The sequence below is a fragment of the Drosophila montana genome, unplaced genomic scaffold, assembly GCF_035044405.1.
Source record: "Drosophila montana isolate Dmon_TW-CO22-7 unplaced genomic scaffold, ASM3504440v1 contig_824_1, whole genome shotgun sequence".
Classification (NCBI taxonomy): domain Eukaryota; kingdom Metazoa; phylum Arthropoda; class Insecta; order Diptera; family Drosophilidae; genus Drosophila; species Drosophila montana.
The window spans coordinates 4,722-19,797 of NW_026999113.1; the positions used below are offsets into that span (position 1 = coordinate 4,722).

Sequence of the window (15,076 nt, forward strand, 5' to 3'; positions counted from 1 at the left end):
CTTATATATTCCGAGTTTGGGGTAGATATCTTAAATAACAAAAATGTCGTTCATACAAATACCTACCTTTTGTCCGCTCGTTCTCATGGCCGCTATATTATATAGTGCTCCGATACTGAAAATTTTTTTTCATATATGTAGGGGCCACACTAAAACTCATAAATTCCGAGTTTGGGTCAGATATCTCATAATTAAAATTGTTTAACTTCTGACTGGGCGTTTATATGGCAGCTTAATTATATAATGGTCCGATGTTGATAAGATTATGCGTATGTAGTAAGCATAGAGAGACTTATATATTCCGAGTTTGGGTTAGATATCTTAATAAACAAAAATTTTGTTCACATAAGTACCTAATTTTAGTCCGCTCGTTCTTATGGCAGCTATATTATATAGTGCTCCGATGCTGATAAGATTTTTCTTATATGAAGACAGCATACTGAAACTTATATATTGCGAGTTTGGGTCAGATATCTTGGAAATTAAAGAAGTTTAATTTTTGACCGGTCGGTTACGGCAGTTTAATTATATATTGGTCCGATGATGATAAGATTTTGCCTATGTAGGGCGCATAGATGAACTTGTAAACTTCGAGTTTAGGGTACATTTCTTGATAAAAAAAAAAGTTGTTTATACAATTTCGTTCCTTTGGCAGCTATTTTATACAATGTCCCGATGCTGATAAAATTGTTCGTATATGTAGAGTTGTTAGTGTAAAAGAGTCTGCACAGGGCAAAGTAATAATAAGGCAACCAAATAAGAACTGAGAACACACGACGAACAATGTGAACACGACGAACGTTTATTTTAGAGTGAAGAGTAATTACAAAAGGTTCATAGAATAAGAACATATGTGAACTGGTTCATAAATCTTAGTGATGGCATAATTCATAATTGAACTTGAGCTTTAACACTTCTTCTCAAGTTAATATTTTAATTTGACATACAGTATTTCTTATTCAACCAAACCGAGCAATTTAACAAATTTCTGATGCTTTTCTTTTTGTACATTTTTTGTTAAGATATCTGCAACATTTTCATTTGTGGGAACATAATTAATACAAACAATTTTTAGTGCTAGAACCTCTCGTATGTAATGATATTTAATATCGATATGCTTTGTTCGCTTATGGTGTACAGGATTAGCTGCAATTTGCTGAGCACTCAAATTGTCACCATAGATTTGCACGGGCTCTGTTGGACGATAAAACTCAATCTCTTCCAGTAGTCGTCGTAGATATGTTGCCTCTTTTGCCGTCGTTGATGAGGCTACATATTCAGCCTCAGAGCCTCAGAGCCAGAGCGACAACTCCTTGTTTTTTTGATTCCCAAGAAAATGCTGAACCTCCAAGATTAAATCCGAAGCCAGTATACGATTTTCTATCCAGGCTGTCATTAGCCCAGTCTGCATCGACAAACGCGTGCAATCCTTGACCAGCTTTTCGATAATGGAGTTTTAGGTCAATTGTCTTTGCCAGGTAGCGCAATATGTGCTTTGCGGCGGACTCATGCTCGTGATGCGGATCAGTATTCCGTTGCGCTAGCTTACTTACGGAATGAGCTATATCAGGCCGACTTGAGATGGCCAGATACGTAAGTGATCCAATTATTGATTGGTATCCAGTCACGTCTGCTTTGCTGCATTTACCTTCGTTGCAGCTTATTTGGAATCCAGGAACTAAAGGTGTCGATACAGGACGACAGACGTTCATGCCGTATTTCACCAGTAGGCACCTTATATACTGTTTCTGACAAATAGATAGCACCTAAATCTCCTTCACGCTGTATTTCAATGCCTAAAAAGTGATTTAACTGACCATTGTCGTGAACATCAAACATTTCCTGCAACTTCTTCTTAAAGTACATCATAAAGTACATTAGATCTGAGCGTTTAGAACAAGCTATTATTAAATCATCCACATATACAGCTATCAAATTGTACGAATCTTCAGAAATATTTGTATACATGCATGGTTCATTTTGTGTGGCCTTAAATCCCAGTCTTTTTAATGCGTCATCTAGAGTGCTGTTCCACGCTCTGCCTGACTGCTTGAGTCCGTACAACGCTTTGTTCAACTTCAGAACACGATTTGGGTAATCTTTGCTGACAAAATGTTCCGGCTGCTTCATATAGACTCTCTCGGTGAGCTCGCTGTTGAGGTAGGCATTTGAAACGTCTATTTGATGCAGGTATAATTCTTTTTCTGCAGCTACAGCCAACAACATTCTAATATTTTCATATCGTATGACTGGCGAAAATGTTTCACTGAAATTCACTCCGTATTGCTGGCTGCAACCCTTAGCGACCAGTCTTGACTTGAACCGCTCAATATTACCCTGGCTGTCTCTTTTCACTTTATATACCCACATGCATCCAATAACTTTTGCATTGGGTGGAAGATCAACCATCGACCAGGTGTTGTTTGCGATGAGGGCATCGTACTCACATTTCATAGATTCCTCCCACTCAAACGCATGTTTGCCATGCAACGCCTGCTTAGCTGTATTTGGCGTTTCCATGTCATAGTTTGTCATAATATGAAGCTCGTTGTACTGCTTCCTTGGCCTTCCAGGTCTTCCAGTTCGAATAAGCGTAAGCCTGCCTGGGCCTCGTCGTATGTCCACTTCTTCATCAGGGCTGCTCGTTGAATCAGAATCTCCAAAACTCTCAGAATTCTCCATATCATCGTCTGAATGATTATCGATTACTGCACGATTGTTCTTGAAAACAACTGAATGTCCGATTTTCAACGCTTTGCTGACCGAATAGAAGTTTATATGCAGTGACGGGACATACAATACATCATGCAACAGAATTTCACAATTATGCGTTTTTATTTTTACGACTCCTTTGCCTGCAGTGGCACCACTGTCCAGACACCAACTAGCTTTTTTTGCATGTTCTTTTTGCATTGCTGTGTATACGGCGTACGAGCATTTTTGCTGTTGTCCTTCGTTTTGAGTTTCGCACTGCTTTTGTTTCTCTCGCTTTTCTTTACATTCCGCCGATTTGTGGCCTCGTTTACCGCAATTGAAACATATTCCGTTAAATTTCCAGTCTTTCTTTGCACGACCTTCGTTCTTGTGCTCTCTTTTCTCCGAACGAGCGCCTACGAAGAATGCTTGCTGGTTGTTACCTATTTCACAATTTTGTGATATACTATCAGCCTCTGCTAATAGCTTTATTTTAAGTACATCAAAATCTGGCAATGAGTCTCTTGTCTCCATTGCAACAACGAAATGTTCATATTCCGTGCTTAAACTTGACAGCAATATAATTACTTTTAACTCGTCTTGCAAATCAATGCTCACTTCAGTTAACTTGTTGCATTTGACGTTATCGGCAGCATCGAGGGTTTGCTTAAGTGGTTGCGTGCGATATTATCGGCCACACCGATATCTTTTTGTCAGAGGGCCTAAGTATCGGGGGTGAAGCCGGGCACATAGCAGTGCCCAATTTATTGAAGAGTGGCAACGCCAAACTTACGATCCACGGCGCCAAAATGGGCGACTCCTATTGGCCCCCTCGCAAATGTATGCGTGTGCCGAAATTCGGCACCGATGATGTTGCTGCTCAAATGTACGAGGAGTTCGATTTGATCAGCGGTTAACGGCGGGCGTGCCAGCTCGAAGTGAGCAGAAAAATTCAAATCTTGCATGTCGGCTCAACAGATTCGAATCAACAAAAATAACTTAACAGACAAATAAAATTTTTTGGTTTTGTTTATTTTTGCAATTTATTTTTGCAATAAAAAAACAAAATTAACGGCTCCGGCAACAAAGGGACCAGCTCTCGCACCAGAGAGGCCCACGAAACATACCAAAGGCTAGGATTCGGCTCAGCACACACCAGCCATATCCGCGACGCCGCCAACCAAGCGTCGGCGCAACCCTGAAGGCGACGAGACGAGCCACCAACGACCGGGCTCCAACAACGAAGAAAGGGCCACAGGCGAGACACGGCCACATCCTCCGAGTAAGTCCGTTCCATTTTGCCCCTCCTCGTTCGAGTCCTTGGCAGAGTCAGATGAAGACTCCTGATTGTACTCCCTGAAAAAGAGCAGATTTTTGTTTTGTCGTTAAATTTATAATTTTTTTTTTTTTTTGTGTTTATAAATTATATCTATACATACATAGGCACTTACGCCGAGCTTCACTTTAGAGTGCGAACGGTGAGGGAAACTCCAAAGGTAATGCAATTGCGCCTGTAAAATATAAAAATTTAAAATTAACACTTGCGCGAACTATGCTCACATACTTACTTAATTGGAATTACCCACTTATATCGCCCCTTACCACCCCCAGAAAGCTTTTTAGGTCGGATAAGGTAGAATTAAGCAATTTAATACAGATCTATATCACCTACCTGTTGCACGACTGATTATCGTGACATACCCAGTTTTAAGTATTTGTGTGGGCACATTGTTCCTAAATCGGCGCAACGATTGCCTCTAAAATGCCCCCTTGCTTGTTTCTTTTTGCGGCGACTAGAAATATCTTTGTAGTATTTCGTCGCCTGTTCCATTTAGTGCTGTTAAAATAAAAAAATGAATTCTATAAGATAAGAAAAAAATTTAGAAATTAATACACTTTGTCCATAAGTATAAATATATGCAACATTAATACGAACCTGGAGAAGAAATGTTCACGTGCATGAATACTAATTTATCTGAATGGAGACCTCGTGCAAATTAGAAAGAAATAAAAGAAATATTAATGCCAATAATTATAAGAATACACAAACCATTATACGCACCTGTAAGTTAACGAAATATCCACTTGCATGAGATTCTAAATAGCTGCAAAGATAAATGCCATAAGCGATGATTATAATTGCTATAAATTTTAAGAAAACGCAACCAATTATACGCACATATTGAAAGAAAAGCATGTCCGGCTAAATTCATATTGTTGGGGAGAGTGGGCATGATGACCGACACGGGCTAATGTAGGCCATCTAGTGGCCAAAATGAGGGAGACGAGTGTAGGTGATCGTCTCATGGTAGGGCGGGTACGCTGGGTCCGGAACCGGGGCCCGATCTGCAAGAATAAGGTGGATAAATAGTGTTTTTTGTTAATTTATATTGAGTGTCTCACCTTTGTTGTTTACATTTTCATAGTTGTTACAGCTGTTTATTTTGTTCATGAGTTAGCAGTTCCGAATATTGGTTATCGATCATGTGGTTCATTTTTGAATAGTGTTGTGTGAGTCTGTTTTGCTACAGACGTGTAGCTTTGTTGTTATCGATTGTGCGGACTGCAGGCCAGGGATGGGACTACACCCAGAGAATCCGATGAGCCAGCCGGCGCGGCCCACTGAGAAACAAGCAGTTCCGTAACAATATGGCGCCCAAATTGAAGAAGCACTCGGCTTCTTTGAAGTCGGTGTGTAATCAAAGAAAAATAAATAAGATATAAATGAAGGTACAGAGATAAGGACTCCCTTGGCTTCAGGATCCACACCGCTGAAGTCTTATGTGGCTCGAGTAGGTAGCTCATAATCGCGCAGCGTGTAGTGGAATCCGAGAAGCACGACGGAAGTAGAGAATATCCATTAACATGAGAAGTTTTCTTGTAGTGGTTGATAACGGTAAGTCACGTTCGCATGTTGGCGAAACGTTCGCGACCGTTTATCGTAGCCTGGTGGTAGCCGCCACGACAAAATAACTTGTGATAGAATGTGATATTAGGGTAGGTTTTACTAGAGTTTGTTTAATGTTTTCTATTTGTTTTGTCCTACTCTGTGTTAACGTTTGGTGTGTGCTGGCCGTAGTTAAATGAGCTTCGGAGCCAGGTGACCCAGGACGATATCGATTCAATCCTGCGCCGCACCTGTCACACAGCATGCCTAAAGGTTCCCAGAAGTGCGACAGAAACCAAATAGCCTTCAAGGTAGCGTTCCTTGGATGCTGTTCGTCAGTCACACTGACGAACTGAGCATTTGACGAATGCTTAAATGTTGTCCACTGTCCAGATTATGCGTAGATTAGTTAGCCTGTGTTAGGATTTTGTCTTCTCTCCCCCAAATAATTTGAAACGTAATTAAAGTATGGAATATTATTGTTGTGAGTTGGTTTTGTTGTCGATATTTATTTAATTCTTCAGTTATTATTATTTGTAACATCTGTTAGTGAAAGTGATTTATTTTTGTCGGCGATAGATAATATTGTGGTTATTTATTTATTTATGTATCCATTTATATAAATTTAGGTAAATATTAGCAAGATTTGTCGTCGATAGGGAATTTGGTGTAATCATCTTTTAATTTATAAATAGTGGTAAGGGTCGGTAAGATCATTAAAATTCATTGCTATTAAAAGTTAGGTTATTGCCTTGCGGTTAGGAGTCAATTATGGCTGAGGAACGGGGAGTTCCGAAGAAAGAGATCCCGGCGAAGGGACCTCTAGGGAGTCTAGAGTTCCCAGAACCAACAATCGATTCAGTAATCAGGTCGGCAGTGAACGCGGCAATTGCACAAGCTCACCAGACCTATCTGCAGGCTCTACCATCTGGCATCAGCGAGTCCATCCGAGATGAGTTGCGATCGGGTTTCTTAGAGATGATTTAGGACATGATCGACGTGCTCAGACCGTTGGATACCCACGCCAGAGAGCCAGATTCGGAGCCGGTGACACCAAGACACATCGCACCGGACGCGGAAACAGGTGCCTTCCCATATGACGAAGAGCTCCAGAGCGGAGCGTATTCACCGTCGGTACCGCCGAAACCACATAGACAAGGTGCGCGTAGGAAGAGGGATACACCACCCAGACCGAGGTTTGTCGGGAGTCCTCAGGTTAGGAACGGGCGCAGCGCCAACAACCGAAACTTCTGGGTGGAGGACCGAAGAGCTGGTGATTTTCCGCCGGAGGCGGACGATAACGAAATTAAAAGGGAAGCCCTTGGGAGTGTTCCATGCGAAGGACGGGTGTAGAACAGGGTCGTGGGTGTGGCCTACGTTGGGCATCCTTATTAGCCGGCTTGGTCAATCGAGGAAATGCGCACGCAGATTCCTTGTAACGGTCGTTCATGTCGTTACAATAATCTGCGTGGTGATGTTGCATTTGACGTTATCGGCAGCATCGAGGGTTTGCTTAAGTGGTTGCGTGCGATATTATCGGCCACACCGATATCTTTTTGTCATAGGGCCTAAGTATCGGGGGTGAAGCCGGGCACATAGCAGTGCCTAATTTATTGAAGAGTGGCAACGCAAAACTTTTGATTTACGGCGCCAAAATGGGCGACTCCTATTGGCCGCCCGATTCGCTCCCAAAGAGATATAGGTAGAGCGGATCGCATGCCCTTGGATATGCCCTTGGCCTTCATTTGGGCCATTGACCCAAACAAAAAAAATGCAGCTGTGCAGATGGGCAGCAACGGTGCCCGCCTCGCAAATGTATGCGTGTGCCAAAATTCGGCACCGATGATGTTGCTGCCCAAATGTACGAGGAGTTGGATTTGATCAGCGGTCAACGGCGGGCGTGCCAGCTCGAAGTGAGCAGTATGCTGGGTCCGGAACCGGGGCCCGATCTGCAAGAATAAGGTGGATAAATAGTGTTTTTTGTTAATTTATATTGAGTGTCTCACCTTTGTTGTTTACATTTTCATAGTTGTTACAGCTGTTTATTTTGTTCATGAGTTAGCAGTTCCGAATATTGGTTATCGATCATGTGGTTCATTTTTGAATAGTGTTGTGTGAGTCTGTTTTGCTACAGACGTGTAGCTTTGTTGTTATCGATTGTGCGGACTGCAGGCCAGGGATGGGACTACACCCAGAGAATCCGATGAGCCAGCCGGCGCGGCCCACTGAGAAACAAGCAGTTCCGTAACAATATGGCGCCCAAATTGAAGAAGCACTCGGCTTCTTTGAAGTCGGTGTGTAATCAAAGGAAAAATTAATACGATATAAATGAAGGTACAGAGAAAAGGACTCCCTTGGCTTCAGGACCCACACCGCTGAAGTCTTATGTGGCACGAGTAGGTAGCTCATAATCGCGCAGCGTGTAATGGAATCCGAGAAGCACGACGGAAGTAGAGAATATCCATAAACATGAGAAGTTTTCTTGTAGTGGTTGATGACGGTAAGTCACGTTCGCATGTTGGCGAAACGTTCGCGACCGTTTATCGTAGCCTGGTGGTAGCCGCCACGACAAAATAACTTGTGATAGAATGTGATATTAGGGTAGGTCTTACTAGAGTTTGTTTAATGTTTTCTATTTGTTTTGTCCCACTCTGTGTTAACGTTTGGGATGTGCTATAGAGATAGATAGAGATTCGGCGATAGAGAATATTGTGGTTATTTATTTATTTATGTATCCATTTATATAAATTTAGGTAAATATTAGAAAGATTTGTCGTCGATAGGGAATTTGGTGTAATCATCTATTAATTTATAAATAGTGGTAAGGGTCGGTAAGATCAATATGTATTGGTGCTATTAAAAGTTAGGTTATTGCCTTGCGGTTAGGAGTCAATTATGGCTGAGGAACGGAGAGTTCCGAAGAAAGAGATCCCGGCGAAGGGACCTCTAGGGAGTCTAGAGTTCCCAGAACCAACAATCGATTCCGTAATCAGGTCGGCAGTGAACGCGGCAATTGCACAAGCTCACCAGACCTATCTGCAGGCTCTACCATCTGGCATCAGCGAGTCCATCCGAGATGAGTTGCGATCGGGTTTCTTAGAGATGATTTAGGACATGATCGACGTGCTCAGACCGTTGGATACCCACGCCAGAGAGCCAGATTCGGAGCCGGTGACACCAAGACACATCGCACCGGACGCGGAAACAGGTGCCTTCCCATATGACGAAGAGCTCCAGAGCGGAGCGTATTCACCGTCGGTACCGCCGAAACCACATAGACAAGGTGCGCGTAGGAAGAGGGATACACCACCCAGACCGAGGTTTGTCGGGAGTCCTCAGGTTAGGAACGGGCGCAGCGCCAACAACCGAAACTTCTGGGTGGAGGACCGAAGAGCTGGTGATTTTCCGCCGGAGGCGGACGATAACGAAATTAAAAGGGAAGCCCTTGGGAGTGTTCCATGCGAAGGACGGGTGTAGAACAGGGTCGTGGGTGTGGCCTACGTTGGGCATCCTTATTAGCCGGCTTGGTCAATCGAGGAAATGCGCACGCAGATTCCTTGTAACGGTCGTTCATGTCGTTACAATAATCTGCGTGGTGATGTTGCATTTGACGTTATCGGCAGCATCGAGGGTTTGCTTAAGTGGTTGCGTGCGATATTATCGGCCACACCGATATCTTTTTGTCATAGGGCCTAAGTATCGGGGGTGAAGCCGGGCACATAGCAGTGCCTAATTTATTGAAGAGTGGCAACGCAAAACTTTTGATTTACGGCGCCAAAATGGGCGACTCCTATTGGCCGCCCGATTCGCTCCCAAAGAGATATAGGTAGAGCGGATCGCATGCCCTTGGATATGCCCTTGGCCTTCATTTGGGCCATTGACCCAAACAAAAAAAATGCAGCTGTGCAGATGGGCAGCAACGGTGCCCGCCTCGCAAATGTATGCGTGTGCCAAAATTCGGCACCGATGATGTTGCTGCCCAAATGTACGAGGAGTTGGATTTGATCAGCGGTCAACGGCGGGCGTGCCAGCTCGAAGTGAGCATAAAATTTTTTTTATCTTGCATATCGGCTCAAAAGATTCGAATTTTTCTTCATCTGGCAAGTTAAGCCGGCGCGTAATAACAAAAAAACTTAACAACCAAATAAAATTTTCGGTTTAGTTTTGTTTTTTTTTGCAATTTAATAAACATATGGAAATTAAACCGTTCGAGTCACCAAATGTATAAAATTAAAGAGAGACTTAAAACTTAAGTGCGACGAGAGACGAAACAAGAAAAAATTAACGGCTCCGGCAACGAGGGGACCAGCTCTCGCACCAGAGCACCCCACGAAACAGGCCAGGATTCGGCTCAGCGGCGCACACCAGCCATATCCACGACGCCGCCAGCCAAGCGTCGGCGCAACCCTGAAGGCGACGAGACGAGCCACCAACGACCGGGCTCCAACAACGAAGAAAGGGCCACAGGCGAGACACGGCCACATCCTCCGAGTAAGTCCGTTCCATTTTGCCCCTCCTCGTTCGAGTCCTTGGCAGAGTCAGATGAAGACTCCTGATTGTACTCCCTGAAAAAGAGCAGATTTTTGTTTTGTCGTTAAATTTATTAATTTTTTTTTTTTTTGTGTTTATAAATTATATCTATACATACATAGGCACTTACGCCGAGCTTCACTTTAGAGTGCGAACGGTGAGGGAAACTCCAAAGGTAATGCAATTGCGCCTGTAAAATATAAAAATTTAAAATTAACACTTGCGCGAACTATGCTCACATACTTACTTAATTGGAATTACCCACTTATATCGCCCCTTACCACCCCCAGAGAGCTCTTTAGGTCGGGTAAGGTAGAATTAAGCGATTTAATACAGATCTATATCACCTACCTGTTGCACGACTGATTATCGTGACATACCCAGTTTTAAGTATTTGTGTGGGCACATTGTTCCTGAATCGGCGCAACGATTGCCTCTAAAATGCCCCCTTGCTTGTTTCTTTTTGCGGCGACTAGAAATATCTTTGTAGTATTTCGTCGCCTGTTCCATTTAGTGCTGTTAAAATAAAAAAATGAATTCTATAAGATACGAAAAAAATTTAGAAATTAATACACTTTGTCCATAAGTATAAATATATGCAACATTAATACGAACCTGGAGAAGAAATGTTCACGTGCATGAATACTAATTTATCTGAATGGAGACCTCGTGCAAATTAGAAAGAAATAAAAGAAATATGAATGCCAATAATTATAAGAATACACAAACCATTATACCACCTGTAGTTAACGAAATATCCACTTGCATGAGATTCTAAATAGCTGCAAAGATAAATGCCATAAGCGATGATTATAATTGCTATAAATTTTAAGAAAACGCAACCAATTATACGCACATATTGAAAGAAAAGCATGTCCGGCTAAATTCATATTGTTGGGGAGAGTGGGCATGATGACCGACACGGGCTAATGTAGGCCAACTAGTGGCCAAAATGAGGGAGACGAGTGTAGGTGATCGTCTCATGGTAGGGCGCGTATGCTGGGTCCGGAACCGGGGCCCGATCTGGAAGAGTTAGGTGGATAAATAGTGTTTTTTTGTTAATTTATATTGAGTGTCTCACCTCTGTTGTTTACATTTTCATAGTTGTTACAGCTGAAATTAAAAAAGTTTAGTTTCTGACCAGTCGATCCTATGACAGCTTATTTATATAATGGGCCGATGATGATAAGATGCACATGTAAAGATGAAACAATGAAACATATAAACTCCGTGCTTGGGGTAGATATCGTGATAAAAAGATAGTTATTTATTCAAGAACCTACCTTTAGTCAGCTCGTTCCTATGGTAGCTATATTATACAGTACTCAGATGCTGATAAGATTTTCGAATATGTATGGGGCATACTAAATCTCATAAAATCCTAATTTGGGTCAGATATCTCATAATTAATGTTGTTTAATTTCTGACGTTGTGTTTATGTGGCAGCTTAATTAAATAATGGCATATAGAGACTTATATATTCCGAGTTTGGGGTAGATATCTTAATTAACAAAAATGTCGTTCATACAAATACCTACTTTAAGTCCGCTCGTTCTTATGGCCGCTATATTATATAGTGCTCCGATTCTGAAAATTTTTTTCATATATGTAGGGGTTATACTAAAACTCATAAATTCCGTGTTTGGGTCAGATATCTTTTAATTAAAATTGTTTAATTTCTGACTGGGCGTTTATATGGCAGTTTAATTGTATAATGGTCCGATGTTGATAAGATTATGCGTATGTAGTGAGAATAGATAGAATTATATTCCGAGTTTGGGGTAGATATCTTAACAAAAATGTTGTTTATATAAGTCCCTACTTTTAGTCAGCTCGTTCCTATTGCAGCTGTTTAATTATATAATTGTATAAGATTATAATTATATAATATAATAAGATTTTGCCTATGTAGGGCCCAAAGAAAACCTTATTAACTCCGAGTTTAGGGTTCCTTTTTTTGATAAAAAAAAAAGTTGTTTATACAATTTCGTTCCCTTGGCAGCTATTTTATACAGTGTCCCGATGCTGATAAAATTGATCGTATATGTTGAGTTTATACTGAAACTTATAAATTCCGAGTTTGGATCATATATCTTGATAATGAAAAAAGTTTAATTTTTAACCGGACGGTTATGACAGCTTAAATATATTATGGTATGCATTTGTAAAGAGCATGGAGATAATTATAAATACCGAGCTTAGAAGAGTAGAGTAGATTTCTTGATAAAAAAAATCTGTTTATATACCTACTTTTAGTCAGTTCGTTCCAATGGCCGCTTTATTAGATTGTTCGCCGATGCTCCGGTCGAACCTATGACAGCTTAATTATATAATGATCTGTTGTTAATAATATTTTGCTTTTTTAAAGAGCATAGACATACTTATTATTTCCGAGTTTAGTAGAGTAGAATAGATTTCTTGATAAAAAAAAATCTGTTTATATACCTACTTTTAGTCAGTTCGTTCCAATGGCCGCTTTATTAAATTGTGCTCCGATGCTCCGGTCGAACCTATGACAGCTTAATTATATAATGATCTGTTGCTAATAATATTTTGCTTCTTTAAAGAGCATAGGCATACTTATTAATTCCGAGTTTAGTAGAGTAGATTTCTTGATAAAAAAAAAGTTGTTTATATTAGAACCTACTTTTAGTCAGTTCGTTTCTATAGCCCCAATATTAAATTGTGATCCGATGTTGATAGATTTTTAGTAGGGCATACTAAAACTCATAAATTCTGAGTGTGCGTCAGATATCTTCATAATTAAAAATGTTTAATTTCTGACATTCCTATGGCAGCTAAATTATATAATGGCCCGATGTTGATACGATTTTGCATAAGTAGGGCGCATAGAGAAACTAATAAATTCCTAGTTTAGGGTAGATTCTTGATTAAAAAAAATATTGCTTATACAAGAACCTACTTTTAGTCGGTTGGTTCCAATGGTAGGTATACTATACAGTGCTTCGATGCTGATAATATTTTTCGTATATGAAAAGGACATACTGAAACTTATAAGTTACGAATTTGGGTCAGATATCTCATTATTAAAATTGTTTAATTTCTGACTGGGCGTTTATATGGCAGCTTAATTGTATAATGGTCCGATGTTGATAAGATTATGCATATGCAGTGAGAATAGAGAGTCTTATATATTCCGAGTTTGGGGCAAATATCTTAATAATCAAAAATGTTGTTCACATCAGTACCTACTTTTAGTCCGCTCGATCTTATGGCAGCTATATTATATAGTGGTCAGTTGATGATAGCTATATAATATAGTACTCCGATGCTGATAAAATTTTTCTTATATGACGAGGGCATACTGAAACTTGTAAATTGCGAGTTTGGCTCAGATATCTTAGAAATAAAAAAAGTGTAATTTTTGACCGGTCGGTTATGGCAGTTTAATTATATAATGGTCCGATGTTGATAAGATTTTGCCTATGCAGGGCGCATAGAGAAACTTATAAATTCCGAGTTTAGGGAACATTTCTTGATAAAAAAAAAGTTATTTATACTAGAACCTACTTTTAGTCTTTTCGTTCTTATGGTAGGTTTATTATACAGTACTCAGATGCTGATTATATTTTTCGTATATGAAGAGGACATACTGAAACTTATAAATTACGAGTTTGGGTCAGATATCTCAAAATTGTTTAATCTCTGACTAGGGGCTTATATAATTAGCAGCAGCTAATTATATAATATTCCGATGTTAATAAGATTATGCGTATGTAGGGAGCATATAGAGACTTATATATTCCGAGTTTGGGGTAGTTATCTTAATTAACAAAAATGTCGTTCATACAAATACCTACTTTTAGTACGCTATATTATATAGTGCTCCGATTCTGAACAAATTTTTCATGCATGTAGGGGGCATACTAAAACTCATAAATTCCGAGTTTGGGTCAGATATCTCATAATTAAAATTGTTTAGTTTCTGACTAGGGGTTTATATGGCAGTGTTGCGCTATTGAGGTTTTTCAATAGCTTTCACAAATAGAAATAAATAACTTTATTTTATTTCTTGTGTTCAAATTTATTTATATTTTTATTATAAGTAACGAAAAGCAGGCAGACCCGAAATGGTCTGTGTTTATTATTTAAGAACAATAGATTTTGTAGGCAAGCGAACCCGAACTGGTACGTGCCGATTTAAGCGAAGCGACAATTGCGACAAATTAATATTTTTTTATAATGCAAGTGGCCGATGCGTACCAAACGCACGAAGCGAATGAACTTAACTAAACTTGACGCACATGTTAGGGCAACAAATGATCTTTACAGCGAAGAGCGTCAGCTTAATGTAAATAATCTTAAGAGCGAAATTTAAGCAGATGCTTCGCACAAGTATTGCAAGATAAGAAGGCGATGCTGCTTTTATCAGTGACGAGGTCGCTCCAGCTGTTTTGGCTGCGTAGCCAGACATTCTCCCCCGTTGAAAGGCATGGACTTTCAACTGAGTCATTGATGGGCAGTAGGCAAAGCTTGTTTGCAGCTCTCCTTATCTCTCCTGTTGATTATTTCCCACGATTAGCTCCGTGATCCTCGCCAGAGGCCACCTTAGAGGCGGCAAGAGGAAGCAATGGCCTCTAGTTAATTATGTGGCAGTGTGTAAATATGTGGCAGACTAGGGTGCGAAGTCTGGCTTATAGGAAAATGGTCCACAATCGTCAACGCCAGAGACTTCAAAGGATCGACAAGCAGTCAAACGTTCTTTGGAAAGATCAGCCATTATATGCTCTTCTAATCGTGGCTTGGCACGAAAGCATCTCACACATTTGCCGGTACGGCAAAGGAAGATCCGGTCTTCCTTCCACCAATCGGCCAATACTGCAACCGAATATGAGCCAGAAGTGGCCGTGGACCAACTTGCAAGTCCTGATTGTGAAACCTTGTAATGAGTGAATCTGTGATGGGATGGTGGTGCGGAAGAATTATTGGATGGCGAGCTTCGAA

General features: G+C 40.7%; 1 long non-coding RNA gene across 1 annotated transcript; it reads right to left on the reverse strand.

Annotated features, from left to right (window-relative positions):
• Positions 1–4,319: 4,319 nt before the first annotated feature.
• Positions 4,320–5,340, reverse strand: LOC135440094 (uncharacterized). The gene is made up of 4 exons (XR_010438234.1): positions 5,098–5,340; positions 4,874–5,040; positions 4,631–4,799; positions 4,320–4,554 (listed from the first exon to the last, which is right to left on the reverse strand). It is a non-coding gene; the product is annotated as an uncharacterized LOC135440094 (long non-coding RNA).
• Between the last annotated feature and the right edge of the window lie 9,736 nt (positions 5,341–15,076).